This window comes from Peromyscus leucopus, unplaced genomic scaffold (genome assembly GCF_004664715.2).
Source record: "Peromyscus leucopus breed LL Stock unplaced genomic scaffold, UCI_PerLeu_2.1 scaffold_1098, whole genome shotgun sequence".
Taxonomy (NCBI): domain Eukaryota; kingdom Metazoa; phylum Chordata; class Mammalia; order Rodentia; family Cricetidae; genus Peromyscus; species Peromyscus leucopus.
This window is the reverse complement of record NW_023504224.1, coordinates 1-25840: the sequence shown is the minus strand read 5'-3', so window position 1 is coordinate 25840 and position 25840 is coordinate 1. Positions and strand designations below refer to the sequence as shown.

General features: G+C 39.6%; 2 pseudogenes; one reads left to right on the top strand and one right to left on the bottom strand.

The window, feature by feature from the left end:
- LOC114685600 overlaps positions 1-10698 on the top strand; it is a 71538-nt pseudogene extending 60840 nt beyond the window's left edge.
- A 5708-nt stretch (positions 10699-16406) lies between these two features.
- On the bottom strand, positions 16407-25480 carry LOC114685610 (annotated as a pseudogene).
- Between the last annotated feature and the right edge of the window lie 360 nt (positions 25481-25840).

Sequence of the window (25840 nt, the reverse complement as noted above, 5' to 3'; positions counted from 1 at the left end):
ACCTTTTCCCTTTTGTAGGCCTGTGCCAGTGGGTTCAAGGTTACTCCCCACTTTCTCTTCTGTAAAGTTCAGTGAATCTGGTTTCTTTCCCATGAGTCTGCTTTTATGTTGAGGTCTTTGATCCATTGGACCTGAGTTCTATACAAGATGATGATTATAGATCTATTTGCATTCTTCTGCATACAGACATCCAATGAGATCAGTACCATTTGTAGACTATGGTTTCTTTTTTCCATTGTGTCTCTCTGGTGTTTATCAAAATTCAGGTGTCCATAGGTGTGTGGATTTATGTCTGGGTCTTCCATTAGATTCCATTGATCAACCTATCTGTTTTTATGCTAATACCTTATGGGTTTTGCTACTATAGTTCTGTAATAGGGTTTTAAATCAGAGATGGTGATACTTCCAGCAGTTCTTATATTGTACACTATTGTTTTACCTATCCCAGGTTTTTGCTTTGTCATAAAATTGAGTCTTGTCCTTTCAACTCTGTAAAGCGTGGAATTGTGATAAAATTTTGACATGGATTGCACTGAATCTGTAGATTGCTTTTGGTAAAATGGCCATGTTTTCCTATGTTGAACCTACTGACCCATGAACATGAGAAATCTTTGCATCTTCTTATATAGTCTTCATTTCTTTCTTCAAATACTTGAAGTTTATGCTAAGCAAGTCTTTCACTTGCTTATTTACGGTTACCACAAAAGATTTTATATTGTTTATGGTTATTGGGAAGGGTGTTGTTTCCCTGGTTTCTTTCTCAAACACTTTGTAATTTGTAAAGAAGAGAGCTACTTAATTTTTTAATGAAACTTGTATTCAGCCATTGCTGAAGATGTTTATCAGCTGTAGGATTCCCCTGGTAGAATTTTGGGGTCAATTCTGTATACTGTCATATCATCTGCACATAATGATACTTTCAATAATTCCTTTCCATATGTATGCCCTTTATCTCCTTCAGTTGTCTTATTGCTCTAGCTAGAACTTCAAGTACTATATTGAACAATAATGGAGGAAGTGCACAACCTTGTCTTCTTCCTGAATTTAGTGAAAATTCTTTGAGTTTCTCTCCATTTACTTTAATGTTGGCTATAGGTATAAATTGCCTTGTGATGAATAAGTATGTGCCTTGTATCCCTAATCTCTCTAAGACTTTTTTCATGAAGTGTATTGGATTTTGTCAAAGGATTTTTCAGTATCCACTGAGATGATTATATACAATTTCTTTCTTTCAGTTTGTTTATATGTTGATTATATTTACAGATTTTTTATGTTGAAACATCCCTAAATCTCTGGGATGAAGTCTACTTGATAATGATGGATGAAATTTTTGATATATTCTTGGATTCTATTTGCAAGAATTTTATTATATTTGCATCTATATTCAAAATTGAAATTGGTCTGTTATTCTCTTTCTTTGTTGACTCTTTCGGTGATTTGGATATCAGGGTGACCATAACCTCAAAATGAATTTAGCAATTTTCCTTCAATTTCTATTGGCACTGGGCTTTTTTTGGTTGGGAGAGTTTTAATGATTGCTTCTATTTCCTTAGGGGTTACAGATCTATTTAAATTGTTTATCTGATCTTGATTTAATTTTGATAAGTTCTATCTCTCAAGAAAAATATCCATTTCAATTAGATTTTCCAGTTTTGTGGAGTACAGGTTGTTAAAGTATGACCTAATGATTCTTTGAATTTCCTTGGAGTCTGTTGTTATTATCTTGGTGCCCTCCCCTTGTCATTTCTGATTTTGTTAATTTGGGTATTCTCTCTCTACCTTTTAATTGGTTTGGATAGTCATTTTTCTATCTTGTTGATTTTCTCAAAAAACCAACTCTGTTTCATTGATTCTCTGTATTCTTCTCTTTGTTTCTATTTTATTGATTTCAGTCTGCAATTTGATTATTTTTGCCATCTACTCTCCTTGGGTGTTCTTGCTTCTTTTTTGTTCTAAAGCTTTCAGATGTACTGTTAAGTTGCTGGTATGAGAGCTCTTTACTTTTTTTTTCTTTTTTCTTTATTAGGAAATTTTCTACTCACTCTACATACAACCCATAGTTTGCATTTCCTCTCTCCTCCCAACCCCAGCCATCCCTCCCAAGCCACCCTAGGTCTCCCATAAGGAGTCAGCAGAGCCGAGCACACTGAACCTAGGCAGGTCCAAGCCCCTTACCACTGCACTGAGGCATCACACCACAGACACTGGACTCCCAAAAGCCTGTCCATACACCAGGGACAGATCCCAATCCCCCTGCCTGAGTGCCCCACAAAAAGTTCAAGCCAAATAACAATCTTCCATATCCAGAGGGCCTAGTAAAGTCCCATGGGGGCTCCACAGCCACCAGTCCACAGTTCATGGGCTTCCATAGTGTGGCCGGTCATCTCTGCCTGTCTTCCTATCATGATCTCGATGTTCTCCACCTGCAGAATCCCTCCTCCATCTCATTGATTGGATTCCCAGACTCAGCCTGGTGTCTGGCCATGGATCTCTGCATCTACCTCCATCAGTCACTGGACAAAGCCTCTATGATGACAGTTAGGGTATTCCCTAGACCTGTCATCAGAGTAGACCAGTCCAGGAACCCTCTGGAACACTGCCACCAGGCCAAGGTGGGGTCATCCTTGTGGATTCCTGAGAGCCACTCCAACTCCCTGCCTCTTCCCATTCCCATGATGTCCTCGTCTATCATGGTATCTTCCTCCCTGACCTTCAACTCTGTCCCTATTCCAGCTCAACCCTCCCATTTCCCTATGTTCACATCCCCCACTCCTCACCCTTTGCCACCCCCACCACACTCCCAGTCCACTCATTTAGATCTCATCCACTTTTCCTATGCTGGGCCATTCATGTGTCCCTCCTAGGGTCTTTCCCTGTTAGCTGGCCTGTCTGGAGTTGTGGATTGCAGTGTGGCCATCCCTTCCCTCACATCTAGTATCCACTTATGAGTGAGTACATACTATGTTTGTCCTTCTGAGTCTGGGTTACCTCACTCAGGATGATGATTTGAGCTCCATCCATTTGCCTGCAAATTTCATGACATCATTGTTTTGTTTTGTTTTGTTTTCATTTGGTTTGTTTTGGTTTGGTATTTTGTTTTTGTTTTTGTTATTTTGGTTTTTCAAGACAGGGTTTCTCTATGTAGCTTTGTGCCTTTCCTGGATCTCGCTCTGTAGACCAGGCTGGCCTCAAACTCACAAAGATCTGCCTGCCTCTACCTCCCAAGGTCTGGGATTAAAGGCATGTGCCACCATTGCCTGGTGTTATCATTGTTTTTTACTCCTCAGTAGTACTCCATTGTGTCTATGTGCCATATTTTCTTTATCCATTCTTCAGTTGAGGTGCATCTAGGTTGTTTCCAAGTTCTGACTTTAAAAAATAATGCTGATATGAACACAGTTGAGCATGTGTCCTTGTGGTAAGATTGAGCATTCCTTGGGTATATGCCCAAAAGTGGTATAATTGGGCCTTGAGGAAGACTTATTCCCAATTTTTTGAGATAGCACCATATTGATTTCCAGAGTGGCTGTTCAAGTTTGCATTCCCACCAACAGTGGAGGAGTATTCCCCATCTTCCACATCCTCTCCAACATAAGCTGTCTTCAGTGTTGTTAACTTAGCCATTCTATCAGGTGTAAGATGGTGTCTCAGAGTTGTTTTGATTTGCATTTCCCTGATAACTAAGGATACTGAGCATTTACTTAAATGCCTTTCAGCCATTGAAGTTCTTCTGTTGAGAATTCTCTGTTAATCTCTGAAGCCCATTTTTAATTGGATTGTTCAGTATTTTGAAAGTCTAACTTTTTGAGTTCTTTATATATTATGGAGATCAGCCGTCTGTCAAATGTGAGGTTGGTGAAGATCTATTCCCATTCTGTAGGCTGTCATATTGTCTTCTTGACCGTGTCCTTTGCTCTACAAAAGCTTCTCAGTTTCAGGAGGTCCCACTTGTTAATTGTTGCTCTCAGTGTCTGTGCTACTGGTGTTATATTTAGGAAGAGGTCTCCTGTGCCAATGAATTCAAGACTACTTCCTATGTTCTCATCTATCATGTTCAGTGTAACTGGATTTATGTTGAGATCTTTGATCCACATGGACTTGAGTTTTGTTGCATGGTGACAGGTATGGATCTATTTGCAATCTTCTGCATGTTGACATCCAGTTATGCCTGCACCATTTATTGAAGATGCTTTTTTTCCATGGTACAATTTTGGCTTCTTTGTTGAAAATCATATGTTCATAGGTGTGTGGATTAAGGTCATGGTCTTCAATTCAATTCCACTGGTCCACAAGTCGGTTTTTATGCCAGTACCATACTGTTTTTATTACTGTAGTTCAATAGTAGTGTTTGAGGTCAGGGATCATCATGACTCCAGAGGTTGCTTTATTATACAGGATTTTTTTTAGCTATCATAGGTTTTTTGTTTTTCCATATAAAATTAAGTATTGATCTCCCCAAGTCTGTGAAGAACAGTGTTGGGATTTTGATCATGATTGCATTGAATCTGTAGATTGCTTTTGGTAGCATTCTCATTTTTACTATGTTAATCCTACCTATCCATGAGAATGGGAGATCTCTCCATTTTCTGATATCTTCTCTAATTTCTTTCTTCAGAGATTTAAAGTTTTATGCTACAGGTCATTCACTTGTTTAGTTAGAGTTAACCCAATGTATTTTATACTATTTGCGGCTATTGTCAAGGGTGATATTTCTCTGATTTCTTTCTCAGCACGTTTATCATTTGTATATAGGAGGAATACTGATGTTTTTGAGTTAATCATGCATCATGCCACATTACTAAAATCATTTATCAGCTGTAGGACTTTTAATGGCCATTTCTATTTCCTTAGGGTTGAGATCTCTCCATTTTTTATGTAGGCACCTTTTCCCAACCCTTTACTCAGAACTAATGTCTATATTTGGTGTTGATGTGCATTTCTTGTATACAGCAAAAGGATGGATCCTGTTTTCATATCCATTCTCTTACCTATTGTCTTTTTATTGGGGAATTGAGTCCATTAATAATGACCAATGATTGTTAATTCCTGTTATTTCATTGTTGATGGTGTTTGTGTGTGTGTGTGTGTGTGTGTGTGTGTGTGTGTGTGTGTGTTTCCATTCTTTGGTTTTTGTTGGTATGAGATTATCTATTTCTATATTTTAGTGGGTATAATTAACCTCCTTGGAGTTTTGGTTCGAGTTTTGCTTCCTGTACCTTCTCTAGTGCTGAGTTTGTGCATAGATATTATTTAATTTGACTTGTCATGAAATATCTGGTTTTCTCCATCTATGGTGATTCAGCTTTTTGCTGAATATAGTAATCTTGGCTTGCATCATCATTCTCTTAGAGTCTACATAACATCTCTCCTGATCCTTCTGACTTTTAGAGTCTCCATTAAGAAGTTGGGTGTATTCTAATAGGTCTGCCTTTATATGTTACTTGTTTTTTTTCCCGTTTGAATTTCTAATAGTTGTATTAGAACATTGTTCTGTATGTTCAGTGTTTTGATTATTATGTAGCATGCAGACATTTTTTTCTGGTCCAATCTCTTTGGTGTTCTGTAAGCTTCTTGTATCTGTATAGGCATGTCCTTCTTTAGGTTAGGAAAATTTTCTTCTATGAATTTATTGAATTTATTTTCTGACCATGTAAGCTGGTATTCTTTTTCTATTCTTATTATTCTTAGCTTGGTCTTTTCATAGGTTCCCAAATATCCTCGATGTTTAGTGTTAGGAATTTTTTAGATATAACATTTTCTTTGACCAGTGAATATATTTCTTGTATTGTATCTTCAACACATGAAATTCTGTCTTCCATCTCTTGAATTCTTTTGGTGATGCTTGCATCTGTAGTTTCTGTTCACTTCCCCAGATTTTCCATTTCCAGAATTCCCTCTATCTCTGTTTTCTTTATTGCTTCTCATTCCATTTTCAGGTCTTGAACAGTTTCCTTCACCTGTTTGTTTATATTTTACTGGATTCCTTGGCATTTTTTAAGGAATTTATCCATTTCCTCCAATTTTTTGATTGTCTTTTCCTCAAGGGATTTTTTATTTCCCTCTTTCCTGTATCATCTTCATAAAGTTGTTTTTAAGGTTGCTTTCTTATGCTTCAGCACCTTTGGAATGTTCATGTCTTTCTGTTATAGGGTAGCTGGTATCTGGTGGTGCCTTATTGCCCTTTCTGTTGTTGATTGTATTCTTATACTAGCAATTAGGCATCTAGGTTTGCATTGGTTATAAGTTTAGATGTTAATTCCTGACTTTGTCTTTATTGAATGGGTGTTTTGTTTCTTGGTTTCTGTTTCCTCTGGTCTTCTGGCCTAAGTGGCCAGGGATTCTGGTGACTAGGCAGTTTATAGGTCCAGTAGGGTGTTTCCAGTGAAGTTTTGTGGCCTGCAAGACCTCTGGAATTTGGATGCCACCCTGGCCTCTGTGGTTCCAATAACCTGTGTGGCCTCTTGTGTTCTGGGTATCTGCTTGGTGTCTGGGATTCCTAGCACAGCATAGGCTGCAGTAAAGCAGAAGTTTTCTGCGGAAGTTGTGGGCTGGTATGGGGAGTGCAGGTGGTGTGCAGCTGGGGGCTGTTGAGCCAGGTTTGGTGAGTGTTGGATAGCAGTGGGCAGTGTCTTACTCTGGGTCCCTAGAACCAGCCTGGCCTGGGGAAAAGAGAAGTCTTCGGCCTAAGGTGTGAGATGGAATATGGATCCAGGGGGAGGGAGTACATTCTGGGGCTGTAGGGCAGGCTTTAAGGACTGTTAGCCAGCAGTGGGCAGAGTCTTATCTGGGGTCCCTAAGACCTACCAAAGCTGTTTGCTGGAATATGGATCTGAGTGAAGGGGATGCTAAGGTTCCTAGAACAAACCTCACATTTGGTAAAGCAGAAGTCTTCTGCTGAAGCTGTGGGTTGGAATATGAAGCACAGAGAAGATAGTGCAACCTGGAGGCTTTAAAATGCTGAGGTCCCTAGTATAAACCTGGACTCCATGAAGGCTGCCAGAGTTGTGGGCCAGAATATGGAGCTGAGCAGAGATGGTAAGGTTCTGTGCTGCTATTTTTCTTTATATTTTCTTCTTGTCTTGTTGGACTTTTCTTTTATACTTTGATTTACAACTTTGTGTTTTGTGCTTTATGTGTGCATGTGTGAGAGATTGAGCTTATTTAATTATTGTCTTGTTTGGTTTGTCGTGAATTTTTCTTATTAATGAAAGAGAAAAAGACAGGGTGTGGAATTGGGTGCACATGGATTTGGGGAGAATCTGAGAGTAGTTAGAGTAGTGCAAAATCATAATAAGAATGTATTAAATAGGGAGTGTGAATGGTAATATGGATAGAAAGAGAATTAAATATATATCAAATAAAAAAGTTTATAGAAATATGGATGTTATTAACACACTGAAAATACAGCAGAAAAATACATAAGCATACAACATAATCCAAGAGCAAATTGATAAAATATCAGGAACAGAGTGTTCAAACACTGTTCCATAAAGACAGAAGAACACATGAGTAGTTCTGTATCTATGCAATTCATAGATACTATTATACAGAGTTATGAAAACAGTATCACTGATGAAGTGGGTCAAGGCTACAAGAATTTAAGAATTTTAGCTCATTCAGGTCCTTTCATAGAATGAAGAAACTTATAGAACACCATGGATATTATGAATGTAGATGCATTTGAAATACAAGAGAACATCCTTATAAGTTTTCAAAGGACATCCTTTCTATTGCACTGAAGTCTCGTGCCCTCTTAAGAATGGAGATGTATTAATGAAGAGGCAATGACAGAGTGAAATTAGGTTCATGTGATGTATGCCAGTGCTCTAGTGACTTGTAAAACAGATACAGCATTGTCACTCCAGGAGAGGATACCATATGAGTAACAACAGAGAAAGCATGGGTGCTGCTTAATTTCTGTCAGCATGAAGTAGAAGGCAAATTGAGTTTAATCCTTCTGTATTTATATCTAAACAAAGCAAGGTGGTTCAGATATCATTGCAATGTTCTTGAGCAGGTAAGTGACTTAGAATAAAAGGGGAAACCTGCATATGCATTCATAACCACCTGCATTTCTGCCAGATGTGGATCAGTGTGTGAAGTGTCCAGAAACTCACTATGCAAATACTGAGAAGAGTCACTGTCAACAAAAGACTGTGCCATTTCTGGCCTATGAAGACCCCTTGAGGAAGATATTCAGCTTCATGTCCTTGGGTTTCTCCTCACTCACAGCTGTTGTTCTTGGGGTATTTTTGAAACACAGAGACACTCCTATTGTCAAGGCCAATAACCGGCATCTCAGTTATATCCTGCTCATCACTCTCATCCTTTGTTTTCTCTATCCCTTACTTGATATTGGTCATCCTAGCACAGTCACCTGTATCCTGCAGCAGAACATATTTGGACTTCTGTTCAATGTGGCTCTTTCCACTGTGATGGCCAAAACTGTCACTGTACTTATAGCCATCAAGATCACTACTCCGGGGAGAATAAGGAGGTGGCTGCTGATAGCAAGGGCCCCTTGTTTCATCATTCCTATCTGCACCCTGCTGCAAGTTGTTCTCTCTGGAATCTGGCTGGCAACCTTTCCTCCATTTCTTCACAAAAATGTCCTTTCAGAACATGGACACATCATCATTATTTGCAACAAAGCCTCAGCTATTGCTTTCTACTGCATCCTGGGATACCTGAGAATACTGGCTATAGGGAGTTACCTCATGACTTTTTTGTCTAGGAATCTGCCTGACACATTCAATGAAGCCATGTGCCTGGCTTTCAGCATGCTGGTGTTCTGCAGTGTGTGGATCAGCTTCCTCCCTGTCTACCATAGCACCAAAGGGAAGGTCTGTAGCTAGAGTTTTCCTGCCTTGCCCACAGTCAGGACAAATCTTTGTCACCCGCCAGTCCCACAGCTGCTCAGACCCAACCAAGTAAACACAGAGACTTATATTGCATACAAACTGTATGGCCGTGGCAGGCTTCTTGCTAACTGTTCTTATAGCTTAAATTAATCCATTTCCATAAATCTATACCTTGCCACGTGGCTGGTGGCTTACCGGCGTCTTCACATACTGCTGGTCATGGCGGCAGCTGGCAGTGTCTCTCTGCATCAGCCTCCCACTTCCCAGAATTCTCCTCTCTCCTTGTCCCACCTACTTCCTGCCTGGCCACTGGCCAACCAGTGTTTTATTTATTGACCAATCAGAGCAATTTGACATATAGACCGTCCCACAGCACTTCCCCTTTCTTTTTTTTAAAAGGAAGGTTTTAACTTTTACACATCTCCAAAGTCAGCTTGGTATATTTGGGAATTTGGGCGTAGCTTTTCTTACTACTTCCTGCTGGAGGGGGGCGCTGTATCTTATGGGGACACAAAGAATTTTTTAGGATCATGGAGTAGTCCATGACTTGAAACGATTCTGGATGTTGGATCATCTGGGCCATGGTGTCATCGGAGACCTTTCAGGTGGTCTTGGCTGGTCAAACCTGATGTATCTTAATCTGGAACAAATCCATAGCCTCTGGCTTTCTGTGGAAACAAAAGCAGAGCCTCCTTTCCAAAGCAACATATCCTTACATCCAAATTTTGAAGTTAAGGTGCCTTTAAAATACACATTTTGGCATAACTCAACAGCTTTTGTAATCAAATGTTTCTCTTCAGTTATGAATATCAAAGAGAACATAATCCAGATTCTCTGTGTGGTAGCCATCTTTATGTGGCTTATGTTTTATATTACCTTGAGCCTAATGCTTTAAACTGCAGCCTTCTAAGCCTGAAACGGCGCTGTGGCTGCTGGCTCCTCCCACTTCAGCTTCCCAACATGGCGGTAGTATGTTTTTCGCCAGCTCTGGGAGCCATCGTGGGTCTATGCTTTTATCCAAGCAGCGTGTAGCCCAGAAACCTCTTTTTGTTTTGTACTAGCAAAGGCTAAATCCACCACGCAGCTTAATGTGCCACTTGCAGAGGCCTCATTCCCGCCATACTGCAGATCGAGCGCACACGCCAGGAACCCGCCAGTAACTCAAACCGGCAGCTGCTGCTCATTTGAGAGAGACAATTAGGAAGCTGTTTTTAGCTCCGTTTTAGAATCTTTTCTCAGGTTTTAGGTAGAAACTTTAGCCAACACGTTGGGCGCCATTTGTAGCTAGAGTTTTCCTGCCTTGCCCACAGTCAGGACAAATCTTTGTCACCCGCCAGTCCCACAGCTGCTCAGACCCAACCAAGTAAACACAGAGACTTATATTGCATACAAACTGTATGGCCGTGGCAGGCTTCTTGCTAACTGTTCTTATAGCTTAAATTAATCCATTTCCATAAATCTATACCTTGCCACGTGGCTGGTGGCTTACCGGCGTCTTCACATACTGCTGGTCATGGCGGCAGCTGGCAGTGTCTCTCTGCATCAGCCTCCCACTTCCCAGAATTCTCCTCTCTCCTTGTCCCACCTACTTCCTGCCTGGCCACTGGCCAACCAGTGTTTTATTTATTGACCAATCAGAGCAATTTGACATATAGACCGTCCCACAGCAAAGGTCATGGTGGCTGTGGAAGTCCTCTCTATCTTGACTTCTAGTACATCACTCTTAGGCATCATCTTTGATCCCAAGTGCTAAATAATACTATTAAGACAAGAAAGGAACTCACTTCATCACATTAGGGACACAACATATGCTAGAAGAACAAACCTTAAAACCTAGCTCCCATATTTCTTAAATTAAAGAGTTTTGATGTATGATTGTTCTTCACTCTCTGAATACTCACATATGAAGTCATAATTTGGCATTTGATCCCATACCCTATTATTTCTTTAAGTAATCATATTAGGCTAAATGAATTTTGCATCAATCCTCTTATTCATGTTGGAATATAGCCTGCATTTTGAGTTCTCCTCTTACATTCACTATTACTTTTGTGTTAATGATTTCATTTGCTGATGAAATGCTAATTTGGGAATTTTCCACTTGGATCATTCACATGTTTTATTAATTTGACCACTAGATTATTCCAAAAAAATATTTCTGCTGTCAATTATATGTGTTGATTAACAGTTTCAAGAGTTATACATGTAAATATTAAACATTTTTAAATTTGACATTCATTACAACAAATTTGTGTCAATATAGTGTTTTGTTTCTGAAGCCCTTGAGACCATTCTCCAATTTGTCATGTGTTCTTTTCTTATATGTTTTATTCTGAAGAAATTCAAATTATTCACATTCCATGTAACTTTTCATAAAGATTATACTGTAACAGAACAGTACATAATGAGCTACATACTAAGTTATTGCAAACTCAGGACCTCATTTTATAACCCAACACCAAATGTCAACCAGAACAGCCAATTTGTAGTCAACAACTGGAGCCTCTCTTGCATTATGATGCCCTGTGTCAAATGCCCAGATGTAACTACTCCCACTGACTTTGTATTCACTTCTCTGTGTTACTCTAAACATCCAGTCAGCCATTATCTTGTCATTTCTTCACAGTCCTTTACCTTTTGCTAAATTGGTGCATATGCCTTCAACTCATACAGACTGGGAAAGACCTACAATCCTGGAAGGCCATTTGCAGCCATTGAAGCAGAGGCTTCTCTATATCCTGGATTCCAGAAAGAATCAGCAGAAGATACTTGGCACTCAGCTTCAGAACCGGTCTGTGTGATGCCTGTATGTGAACAAAGACTTATTGAACCATGTCTGAGAGAGCCAAGTCAGTCAGGAAGACAAGAGTAAATAATAATCCATAAAGAAGATGGGGACTGGCACACATTCTTATACACACAGGGTTCCCAAAAGAAGAGGATGCTTCATGTGTCTATAAAGCCCCAGGACTCTTCCCATGATGTACATCCCTCATTCTCATGAAAATACACTTTGTTCAGTTGGCTGCTCCATTCAAATACATTGTGTGTGTGTGTGTGTGTGTGTGTGTGTGTGTGTGTGTGTGTGTGTTTGTGTGTATAAGGGGAAAAGTGTGTGTATAAGAGAAAAATGGAAAATGGAATAAAATAAAATGAGGGAATTTTTTTTAATCTCATCATGGAAGCTGCAGTGTGAGACAATGATTCACGCCATAAACCCCTTTGTGCATCTATCTTTACTTGCAAGTGTTCATTGCAAAGAGTCATTGGTCTGGTTCGAGGCCTTTGGTTTCTACTATCTTATCGATGCTGGGCCCTCACTAGGGCTCCTCCTGGATATCCTGTTGTTGCCCTGTGTTTTAGAAATCTTGAGACTTTAGGTCTACAGACCAGGTCTCTTCACAAGCTCCAGCAGATCATAGATGGGGTGGATAGTGGTCAAGTCATATCCTTAGGTCTGGGCCTGTGAAACTGTAGGATTGGTCTACCAGATGTCAAAAGGGGACAACTCTCCCATGCTTACAACTTCGGGGCTGGCTCACACACACCTGCACTAACAAGTATGGATCCACTGTGCTGCACTGGTGAGATACAGGGGCTGCTCTCCCAAGTATTGCACTGGTGGGGTCAGGTATAGCTCTCCCACGCTATGACCACAAAGCCAGCTCTATCACTTGCCCCAGATATTGATGGGCATGGGGGAGGAGGGCAACTCTCCTCCAAGATACCACCTCAAGACAGATGTGTAACAGGGACAGATCTCCCATGCTCACAATTTTTAAGCTGGCTCATTCACAACCACAATAACAAGTTTGGCTATATTCTGATTTTCTCCTGAAGTATGGGGTTTGCTCTCCCAAGTGTTGCAGCTGCTGGGGGTCAGAGATAGTTCTCCCATTCCTATGACCACAGGACATCTGTCTGGTCATGGCATGGGTAGGGATGAGCTTGCTTCTGCCCCCTTCCCTCACCCAGTAATGCCTGGTTCATAGGGAAGAGCTGGCCCTATGGTCATAAGTGCTCAAGGCATTCTTTTAATTGATGTCCCCTCTTCTCAGATGACTTTAGATGTGGTGACTCAGATGTGTCAAGTTGGTAGGAAACCATCCAGCACAATTGACCCCATATCATCTTGACACACAAATACATCACCACAAAGGTACCTTTCCTTTCCCATTCATCCCTGAGGTCTCACATTAAATTCTAAGTAGGGGCTGGAGAGATGGCTCAGCATTTAACAGCACTGGTTACTCTTCCTGAGAACCCAGGTTCAAGTACAAGCACCAACATGGCAGCTCACAATTGTCTGTAACTTTCTTCCATGGGATCCAAATCCTTGACACAGATATACATTCAGGCAACACACCAATGCACAAAAAATAAAAATAAACAAGTATTTTTAAAAACATAAGTAACTTCAAAATATCCCACAGTTTTAAGTGTCCCACAATGGAACACAGTAAAATTTCACTCAGAGGTTAAGAGTACTGGCAGATCTTCCAGACGTCCTGAGTTCAACTACAAGCTATTGCATGTTGGCTCACTACCAGCTATAATGAGAGCTGGAGCCTTATTCTGGTATTCAGAAATACATGCATGCAGAACATTATACATAATAAATAAATCTTTTTTTAAAAAAATGCAGTCTTGCTGGGCAGTGGTGTCACACACCTTTACCCCCAGCACTCAGAAGATGGAAACAGGTAGATATCTGTGCTTTCAAAACCAGTCAGATCTACAGAGTGAGTTCCAGGTCAGCCAGTACTACACAGAGAAACCCTGTCTCAAAAAAAAACACAGAAAAATCAGTCCCTATATCATATCCAGATCTTTTAAAACCCAAAAATGTTTTTAAAAGTTTGAAATCTCCCAAGTGTGGGCTCTTAAAAAAATAAAAATTAGGTTAAATAATTCCTTACTTCTAGAGGGAAAGGCACAAAACAAAGTCTCTCTCTGACAAATAAAATCTACTCTCCAACTATGTAATAGTTCGATTTCCAATGTCTGGATCCACTTACTATCTTCTGGGCTTCTCCAAAGGGCTTAGGACACTTCTTCAGCTCCATCATCTGCAGCACACACAGCTTGCCTTCCAGCCTCAGGATGGCTCCACTCTATAGCTGCTGCTGTTCTTGTCAGTCACCCCACAGTACTGACATCAACCACAATGATGGGCCTTCTGCTGCAACATGGCTGCACTTTCATCAATGCCTCTCATGGAATCTCTTCATGGTTCCAAGTCTCAAATTCTCTGTATGACTCCTTTAATTTTGGACCTTCAACTGCTAGTGTACTTCCACCTTCACCAATGGCATCTCCTGGCTTCTCACAGTGCCAAGCCTCAGCTGGAATCCATGGCCAATTCATGCCTACAAAGCCAGTACCATCTGGGTGACACTCACACCATCAAATTTGACTGCCAGCATGAAATACAACTGCCTCTGGGACACAGCATCTGTGTGCCATCAGGAACCACTTCTCAGAAGATTTCAACTCAGCAATGCTGGGCTTTTTTTTGAGACATGGTTTCTCATTGTACTTTTAGTACCTGTCCTGGAACTCACTCTATAGCCTAGGCTGGCCTTGAACTCACAGAGATCTGACTTGCTCTGCCTCCTGAGTGCTGGGATTAAAGGCAAGCACTACCACCACCGAGGGCTCTTCTTAATCACCACTAATTTCTCAACTCCAGCCAACCAGCATCCAGTATCTCAGTAAAACAAAGGTTTCCCTTTAGCAGTTCAGATATTTTGTTAATCATAGCTGGTTATTCAGTCCCAGATAACCAGGACCACAGAATCTTAATTCAAAATAACAAATGGCTCCAATAGAGTCTTTAAACTTCCCTCTGAAACTTCACAAGCCATTCTCCCATCTTCTGCATTGCACTCAACATTCTTATATTCCAAGCTACTCAGAACAGCTCCCATTAGGTAAACACTCAAAGAATTTTCTTACACAATGTTTCAAAGTCCCTCCATAGTCCTCCTACAAAACAACATGGTCAGGTCTGTCAAAACAAGACCCCACTCCTGGTACCACATTGTCTTAGTTAGAGTTTCTATAGCTACAATAAAACAACATGACCAAAAACCAAGTTGGTAAAAAAGGCTTATTTTGCATACACTTTTCACATTTGAGTCCATCATTGCAGGAAGCCAGGACCAAAATCAAACAGGAACTGAGGCAGAGGCCATGGAGAGGTTCTGCTTACTGCCTTGCTCAGCCTGCTTTCTTATAGAACTCAGGACTATCAGCCTGGGGATGTCACCACCCTCTTTGACCTGGGCCATCTGCTAAAGGAAACCTTTGTTTTACTGAGATACTGGATGCTGACTGGCTGGAGTTGAGAAATTAGTGGTGATTAAGAAGAGCCCTCGGTGGTGGTAGTGCTCACCTTTAATCCTAGCCCTCAGGAGGCAGGGTAGAATGCATGTGTAACAGTAGTTGACCAACAGAAAATGAACTCTGTGGCATCTTTGGATGTTTCTTGTCTCACAATATCATGTCAGGGTGTTTTCCTTTTTTGTTTCTTTATTTCTTTGTTGTTTTAATCTTTTTTTGTTTTGTTTCATTTTGTTTTGTTTTCTCTTCTTATTTTTTTCTTCTCTCATTTTACCCTACTAGTTTCTTTGACTATGTACAATGGCTACCACTTTACAGTTTTTATGGGACTGAGAATGTGCAACCAAGTGGGTCTCTGATTTATCTGATTTTTCTTGGGCTCCTTTCCTTCTTTTTGTTTGTTTTGTTCAATCTAATGTGTTATTGTTTTGTTTTTTCTTAGTATGTTTCATTTTATTATTATCCACAGAAATCTCTTTATTTTCTAGTGACAGACAGAAAAGGTTTGGATTCTGGTGTGTGTGTGTGTGTGTGTGTGTGTGTGTGTGTGTGTGTGTGTGTGTGCATAACAGTCTTTGGAGGTCCAAAGAGGACATTGATCCCATCGAGATACTGTTACAGGGGGGTGTAAACTACATTTTATGATGTCTGTGTATTGAACTCTGCCACTTTACAAGAGCAGTACATGATTTTGTCTGCTGAGACATCTCTCCAGCTTCTGCAATATTCTGCAATATCTGTTTATTGAAACATCCATGTCACTCCTAAGTTCTACTTCACTAAATCCAAAGATGCATCACGATTCTGTAGTCTTCCAGCTTACAAGGGGTAGCATTTTGTTGCCTTCATCTGCAAACATGAGGTCACAAACTTCCTTCAATTTCTCCAATAATCAATTGCTGTCAAAGTCTTACATTCACTAAGTTATCAAAAAGAAACCTCTGAGTTAATTTCAAATCTTATTACATTTTAGAGACCAAAAGAACACTTCCACTCATCACTAATGTCCAAATGCAAAGTCCTGTAGAAATTGGTGGCTGAGTAGAAAGTTATGGGAGGCAATATACGATAAAAGTAGCATACATGACACTGATAAACAACACCATTAGAAGAAACAGTGAGAGTCATTAGCTAATGAATAATCTTGCATTGTATCCTAACAGTTGGTTCTGTACCAACATTAAATTTGACAGTTGAAATTTATGAAATGTGAGTCCTGGAAAATGTTTTCTCCCTTAACTTTTGAAGAGAATTTCTCTCTGGTCTTATCAAAATGATGTAGCACTTGGGACAAAGATGCATCCCAGCAAGCCAGCACTGGAGGCTAAGATGGAGAAGACCTCCACAGCCACCATGACCTTGCCCTTGGTGCTGTGGTAGACAGGGAGAAAAGTGACCCAGACACTGCAGAACAACAGCATGCTGAATGTCAAGAATTTGGCTTCATTGAATGTGTCAGGGAGATTCCTGGCCAAGAAAGCCACAGTGAAGCTCCCCAGGGACAGAGAGCCCAGGTATCCTAAGACAGAATAGAAAGCAGTTACTGAGCCCTTGTTGCACACAATGATGATGTGGCCATGCTCAGAGTGTGCATCAATGTCAACAGAGGGAGGAGAACTCCCAGCCAGAATGCACAGAGAATAATTTGGATGATGGTGCAGATGGGAATGATGTAGGTTGGTGCCCCTGATACCAGGAGCCACTTCATCCTTCTTCCAGGAGTAGTGACTTTGAAAGCCAAAACCACAGTAATTGTCTTGGCCAACACAGTGGAAACAGCCACAGTGAATGAAACTCCATATGTTATTTGCTGCAGGATACAGGTAGCTGAGTTGGGATGGCCAATGAAGAGCAAGGAACAGAGGAAACAGAAGATGAGGGAGATGAGCAGGATGTAGCTGAGAGTGATGTTATTGGCCTTCACAATGGGAGTGTCTTGGTGTTTCACAAAGATCCCACGAACCAGAACGGTGAATGCAGACAAACTCAAGGCCATACAGGACAGAGTCATCCCCAAGGGGTCATCAAAGGCCAGAAAGGTCACATCTTTGTACAGGCAGTGGTTCTGCTCTGCATTGGCATACTGGTCCTCTGGACATTTCATACACTGATCCATATCTGATGCAGAAAGCAAATGTATTGTTAGTGCAACTTCAGCATTTCTTATGGACAGGCCACTCCAGTGTAATCTGTATTTTTGAATCTTTAAAACATCCACATACTTTATTGATAAAGATGTAGTTGAGACTTTTCTGAAGAGCATTCCATCCGTATCATAATGCCTATCTTCTTCAAGGACAAACACAGATCCTATTGATACACTATAATATGAATCTTTCTGTCTGGATTAGAAGTGATGCCCTCAAGAGAGATGGAGACTTGGTCTTATTCAGGATGAAACCTCTTATAGCTTTTTTTATTCCCATATGATCATCACCAAACACACGAGTAGCAGAGCAATAATAACATATAGAATCTGTGTGTGTGTGTGTGTGTGTGTGCAAGTGCATATGTATGTGAAAGCAGTAAATGAAAAATAGTGTTTGAAAATAGTAAATGAAAAAGAGCTCATGAGTTTGAGAGTTTTGTTGCATGTGATGTGTGGGAAATAGAATGAGGAGAGAGGATGGTTTTATAATGTATGAAATTCTCAAGAAAAATTATTTAAATATGATGCCCTTAGTTGTGTCCTCATCAGGGAATAGGGATAGCAAATAGTTTATAAAATGAATTAATCCTACACTTAAGGTAGAAAACTCAATACATACATAGCACCGAGAAGTCTTGTATCATATACCACCACCTTAGTGAGCACAGAGCACTTGCTTACTTCCCTAATTTCCTTCTATATGAGACCTGTGTCAGGACCCGCCCCCACATTTTCCCCTGGGTGTTCTTGGGGAGTGAGGGATGAGAGATTTAGATAGAATTATAGAGGGAAGAGAGAGAGAGAAGACAGAAACACAGGATAGTCTCAGAAGGGCCTAGATCCTAATCCACAAGCTCAGAACTTTATTCCAAAGGGCTTTTTAAATCAATGCCAAAGGGGGAGGCAAAAGACCTCCCCCTTACTAGATACAACTAAAGGTAGACCCTATGAAACAGCTAGTAGCCAGGCCTGAGGTCCAATCATCCTCTTAGGAAGCCATGCTAGTAAAGCTAGCTCAGATATCACTAGGAAACCTCTGTGGGCTCCAACAGACCTGGGTTCTGCTAATGTACTCAATGGTGAAGGAGTTTTTGGTAAAACAGCATGAGCAAGGCAACATGAGAACTCCCAAATGAGAGTGGTAAAACAGAATATTTGAATTGAGCAATAATACCCCATTCATAAGTTGTAATTTCCACCACAGCAAGTAAGTGAAATATGATTGGAATTGTGCTAAATTGTGGATAATAAATGAGAGCAATGATGTGCTTCCAGGATTTTAAGTCATTCCATGAATAAAACCAACCAGCATTTATGGACAGCTATGATTGCATTTTTGGTTTGTTGTTCTTTAAGGGGCTGGAAAGATGGCTCAGCTGTTAAGAACATGGTCTGCTCTTACAGGAGGCCTAAGTCCAGTTCCAAGAATATGTGAAGTGCCATATTACTACCTGTATCTCTGGTACAAAGGACATCAGATGCCTCAGGTAGATGTCACATGGACCTGGCCCTGTATGTACTTACTACCCTCTACATATGCCTAATTCAAATATTCATAAACATAAAGATTTTGTTTATTTTTTGTTGGTATTTATTATTATAAATGCCCTTTATAGTTATTATCTTTAATTAATTTTATTACAATCTGTTTTTTAAACGTGTGTGTGTGTGTGTGTGTGTGTGTGTGTGTGTGTGTGTGTAAAGCACAAGTTGTCAAGAAGCCATCTTGTAGGAATTGGCTCCATCTCATTCCAATAGACTTCTTTCGATGAATTCAGGTCATCAGACTTGTGGCAAGAGATTTACATGCTAACTCTTTTCATTGACCCTAAATTGTCTTTTTTAAAAAATTTAGTTATTTATTATGTATACAGTGCTCAGCCTGCATGTATGCCTGCACACAAGAAGAGGGCACCGAATCTCATTACAGATAGTTGTGAGCCACTGGGTGGTTTCTAGAAATTGAACACAGGACCTCTAGAAGAGCATCCCATGCTCTTAACCGCTGAGACATCTCTCCAACATCCGAGATGTCTTTTTTATAATGTTCTTTGGATTATACACAATGACTGGCAATAAAAGTCAAAAATAATTATGGACTCTCCTTTGAAATTGGCCATCTCCAAATCAATAACCAGTTGACTTATATGGACTGTGTATGCAAACTATCATTGGAATAATTGTGGCTGTTTCTTTTCCCTACAAAACTATTTTATCAGCTTGGCGGTGGTGGCCCACACCTTTAATCCCAGCACTCAGGAGACAGAGGCAGGCAGATCTCTGGGGGTTCGGGGCCAGCCTGGGCTACAGAGTGAGTTCTAGGAAAGGCACAAAGCTACACAGAGAAACCCTGTCTCGAAAAACCAAAAAAAAAAAAAAACTATTTTATCTATATTATTGTGACATTCATTGTCTACTGTGTACAGAAATCTTAAGAGGGACACCTGTCTTTCTCTACATCAAGTGTCCACACTTTTCCCCATTTTTTATATGAAATCAAGTGCTGTCTCGTGTTTAGCTGTTTCTAGTAATTTTACCCACAGTTACTACTCTTTAGTCACCACAACCTACAATGGCATCAGTCTCAAAACTCTCTGAGAACCTCTCTCACATGGAAGTAACAGCACTTGCATCCTCCTAAAGTTTCCTTAGCAGGCTCCCATTGCAGCCTTATGGTACCACCCTGAATTCACATCTTCATGCTGTCTTCCCCACTCACCTGTCAGCTAAATGACAACACAAAATACTAACAATTCATCTAATGCTGTATAAAAAGCATGCCCACCACCACAGAATACTTATTTACCATTCCAATATATGGTGACTCTGTGGTGGTATTGTGTTCCCCAAAATATTGTGGATCCTAATAAACTTACCTGAGTTCAGAGAATGAAACAGCCACTAGATACAAAGGCTAGAAAATGGTGGAACACATGCCTTTAATCCTAGCATTCCAGAGGTAGAAATCCCTCTGGATCGCTGTGAGTTCAAGGCCACATTGGAAACAGCCAAGCATAGTGACACATGCCTTTAATCCCAAGAAGAGAGCCTTTAATCCCAGAGAGTGATGGCAGAAAGCACAGAGATATATAAGGCGTGAAGACCAGAAACTAGAAGCATTTGGCTGGTTAAGATTTTAGGATTTTTTTGAGCTCCAGTTCAGCTGAGACCAATTCTGGATGAGGACACAGAGGCTTCCAGCCTGAGGAAACAGGATCAGCGGAGGAACTGGCAAGGTGAGATATCTCTTGCTTGTTCTGCTTCTCTGATCTTCCAGCATTTACCACCATATCTGGTTCCAGGTTTGATTTTATTAATAAGACCTTCTAAGATTCCTGCTACATGACTCAATACCTTTCTTTGTCAGCAATGTTTGTGGGCAGTGGCAAGAACAAGTTGTGTAGGATTCATGACTTCAGTGGCAGGAGATGACTGAACAGTTAAGAGTGCTTACAGCTCTGCAGAGAACAAGGGTTTGGACTCAGCATCCATGAGGAAGCTTATACCTGTCTGTAACTCAAGTTCCACGGGCTTGTATGCACTATTTTGGCCTCCACAATCTCATGCACATAAACTCACACAGAAACACATAGATATATTCAAGGAGGATAAATGAATAACCAACAATTTACAAAGACTTGTGACTACAATCTAGTCTACATGTACCTTTACAGGGATATAATCATCGGACAGATATAGTGTAGAATTTCCTCACAGGGCTGTTTGATTTTTTCAAAACACTTTCTTTTACAAAATACTACCAGCATTGATTTTACACTGAGTCAAAGGTGTATGGGAAGGCACAGGTTGTTATTTATAAGGACATTATTATTGATCATATACTTGTAAAACAAACTTAGGAAAGGAATAGATTTTATTTGTGCTGTAAAAGGGCCATAGAACTTAGTAGGTCCACAGACCCTCCCTAGCTCAACTGACTCCATGATAGAAGTACCACTCAGACTATAAAACTCACCACCTAGCAGCACCACCTGCCAAACTGAAGCAAAGGCCTAATCCATCATAGTCCTTATAGTTCTGGGAAAGTCTCAAAATGTACTAACTTTGCTTTTTAGCTCCTATGGATCTACTTTTGGCTCACTGTTCTTGGTAACTGAAGTATGTCAACCCAGAACATGGTTCCTTTGCTTCAAATCTCACCCTGAGAAAGGCTCAGTGCTCCACTGGGTTTCTGAACATCAACTGTAGTTGACATCCAGCTAATGATGACTTTATTTGGCTTAAACCTATGTCCCAGCAGTCTTCTCTGGTGAATAACACAGAGCAGTGCAGCCCCCTTCCAGGCCCCTTCGAAAGTGCAGTGTGGATAGCAGAAGTCAGTCAGTCTGAAGGATTTCACCCTGCAGTCAACACTTACCTGTCTCATTGGAAATCTCATTTGCTGGGCAGGGGGTGCAATCAAAACAGCAGGCTGCCATTCCTTCTTGTTGGAATTTTTTGAATCCAGGGGGACAGTCAACACTGCACACAGCAGAGGGGCATCTGAGGAAAAGCAGATAGATGCTGGGCCAGGAGTCTGACTACTCCTTCAATAGTTATAGCATCTCATCATGTTGAGTAGTTAACAAGTTTTCTTTCTATACATGACCTGAGTGAACACATTTCTTTCATTACTTTCTACAAGGCCACACATGAATATGTGAGAACAAATTGATGAAATATTGAGGTGCTTCTGAACTACTAAAAGTTCAGGAAGACCTAGGAGTATATGTTATGTCACCACTGGAATGCCTGAACTGAACACCCTACCCACCCATTGTGTAGCTTAGATTTGTAAACTTGACACAAAGCAGAGATACAAGAAAAAAAGGGAAACTAAATTGAGAAATTGTCTCTGTCTAATTGGCCTCTGGTCATATTGTTGATCTATTTTTTTATTTGCTCATTAATTCTGGAAAGCACCACCATACTTGGTTCATTTTCTGAATTAAGTGGGAATTCTTTGAGTTTCTTTCCATATAGTACAATGTTGTCCATGTTTTGTCTTATACAAAATTATTTTGTCAAGAAATGTCCTTTTCATTTTTCAAGGGATTTTTTTAATGTTTCTTTGTTTGCTTTCTCTGAAGGGATGCTGGACATTGTTCAAGACCTTTTCTCCATCTTTTTCAATGAGCCTACAATTTTTATCCTAGCATATATTTATGTGACATACCATACTTGATTGATTTGCATATGTTGAACCAGCCTTACATCCCTGTAATAAAGTGATCTTGTGTATAGGGACTGATCATTTGGTGTGCTGTTGAGACCTGTTTGCCGTATTTACTTGAGAATTTCTCCATCCATGTTCATTGATTAGAGTGTAATTTTCTTCTTTCTGATTCACTTTACCTGGAATGGTCTTTTTCATGTACTACGGAGACTCTATTCTTTTTTATGAGTTCAGTAGCAAGACAGTATTGTTTGTTTGTTTTTTTAAAAATTCCTTGTCTGTGTCCTTTGATTAGAGATTGGGATTCTTCAAATTCAGTTATTAACAAAAACTATTTGGTGATTATTGTCAATTTGTGTTTTTGTAAGTTTTGATGTATTTCAAAATTTTGCTTTTCTGTCTAATGATCTAGTGTAGTCTACACATTCCTGTTACATCTACTGTTAATTTTAATATTCAGTGTGAAGGAGTGTGAAGTGTAAAGATACTGTGGAATTGTCTTCTTTAGTGATGTTCCCGTAGCTATATATCCCAGCAATTTGCAGTCATCATTACAAGTTTTTCTATCTTCCTAAAATTATGAAGGACAGCTTTGCTGGGTATAGTAGGTGAAGTTGGAAATTTTGTCTCTGTTTTAAAAACATAATTAATACTCCCTCCTTTTAAAGTGTCTATGAATAAAGCTACTGTGGTTATGATGGGGACTTTCAATGAAATTGACCTTCTCTCTTGTAACCTAAAATTCCTCTTCATTTTGCATAATTGAGATTTTAAGTAATATTAAAAATTCAAACTATCCTTTTCTGAACATGTCTGTTAGGCCTTCTGACTGCCTCCTGTATCTGGGTGGCCATATTTCCCCATCATTTGGTAATATTTTGGCTGTCATTTTATGAGAAATACCTATGATGCCTGTAACATGTTGTCCTCCTCTTTTGCCTGTGCTTTCTTAATTTGGTCTTTTACTGATGTCCCCTGAGTCTCTTGTGTTTTCTTTATCCTTCCTTATTGTTTTATCTTTGTCAGAGTTTAAATTAAAATTTGTCTGTCTTGTTTCAAGTCCCAATAGTCTGTCTTCTACTTGAGACATTCTCTTAGTAAGAAGTTTTAGACAGTCTGTTATTTGAATTGTTGGGTCTTTCATTTTCAGAAAGATATCATGAATTCTTCATGTTTATTGTACCTTTATTGAATTTTTGTCACATCACTCAATTTCTTATTATTTGCAAGTGTTTGGGGTCTAATTGTTTTGTCCTTAGAGGTTATTTGTATGCTCTTTGATTTCTGCAACATTTTTACAATTATTATTTGAAGTCTTTGTTAGTATGTCACTGAGTTCACTGTCATGTGAGCCTATGATTGTCCTGCTGCCTCACTGTTTGAAATTGCCATTTCTGCTTTAGATGTGCATATCTAGAATACGGTATATATTGAGTTGTTTTTAGTCCTCCCTATCCTTTTGGTTGATGTTTCTATAATGTTCAAGATAGGCCTGATAGAAGCAGACTTGTGATTTCACTGCTGTCCTCTGATCTAGGGGAAAAGGCCATTAGCTAAAACTTTAACCCACTTGCTCTCTCCTCTGAGTATAAGTTTCTCATCACTGTGAAAATAGAATATTAACTCTTGATTTAACTCTATCTGAGCAACTTGAGATATCACTTCAGATTAACTTTGCACACTTTCTGGACGTAAACCCCTTTCAAACTCAACACACAACATTGTAGTATGTGGTGTAGTTCAGATACTATAAAACCAGACACATCAAAATCAATACCTATATATATCTGGGGACACATAATGGGATATTTTATTTACAAATTTTCTCAAAGCCCAATTATTATAACTATGAGCACCTGCCCAAACGGATAAGGAAACAATACAAATCTTTTTTTGCTTGTTCACTTTTTTGTTTGAATGCGTTATGCAAGAATTAAGGTGCAAATAAATGATCTTCTAATGAGGGATTCCTTTAGAATTTATGATACAGGGCAGTAGAGGTGGCTCAGCAATCCATCACACTTGCTGTTCTATCCCCCACTCCTACACTTAGGTTCAAATTGTATTCAGTTCCTCGTTATCTTAATCCCTCTCCGGGCATATTTAGATACCTCATACTCACATGGAACACAGATATATACAGGCAAAACATCCACATACAAAAAGTAGTCTAAAAAGTTATAATTAGTAAAATATCTAAGGTGGCCCATGAAAATGTGATGTATTGTTAGAGAAGTGGGGAATTTAGGACCTCCTGGTCACAGTGCTTGAATAAAATTATAGAATATAAATTAATAACTTGCATATCTGTTCCTAGTTCCACATCTTTCCTTACAATTAGCTTCAGTCTTTCCAGCTTGCAGATTAGAGATTCAGCAGAAGAGAAAAAAGGCAATGGGCAGCAATCAGAATGGTACTGAGAGAATATTGATAACTTTACTGGGAATAATATCAAACATTGGTCATATCTAGTTTTATATTTGTTTATAAATCAGAGTTTCTGATATGATAAAAATATATCATATGTGTGGCTTAGATTTTAAAAAATTTATTTAAAAAATCATATTTTAAAAAAACTAGAAACACCAACTAGAAGTTTAAAATTAAGTCTTTTCATGACCATCCATCTAATTTCACTAAGTCACATAGAAACCCAAATGGCCCCACTTGACACTGGTGAAAACTGTGAGGTGTGCATCAGTACATTTTGGTCAGACCCACCTGTCTAGTTCCTGTGGCCCACGCTATCATGTCTTCATATAAATTGAGCTGTTGACCATGTGGAAAATATGGCTTAAACTCTCCTATTTTCACCTTAAGTCCAACACCATGGGGGAAATTACAAATGTGGTAAATGCCATACTCTGCTTGCAGTTTTTCTTTCTGAGTCATATGTATTACATCTCCAGCAGGATTAACAAAGTGCATATTCTTCAGAAATAGGTGAAGCTGAAAGATAGACAACACTCTTCAGTCTGTATTACCTTATTTTAGATTTGAGAATATGTTCTGATTTTATCCTAAGACAAATTTATTGAAAGTGCCCAAGGGAGAAACTCAATGAAAGAATGTGAATAAATAAAGTCATTGTGTTCCTAGAATTTTAGTTCTCTCAGAGGAAACACTCAAATACAAACAAAGAAATACACACAAACACCAAATATAAATATGCACCATACACACACACACACACACACACACACACACACATACACACTTCCACACATACACCAATGCAGAGGCACACACATAATAGAGCCACACTCATTCACACACATATACACTAACACACGTACAGACAGACCTAAG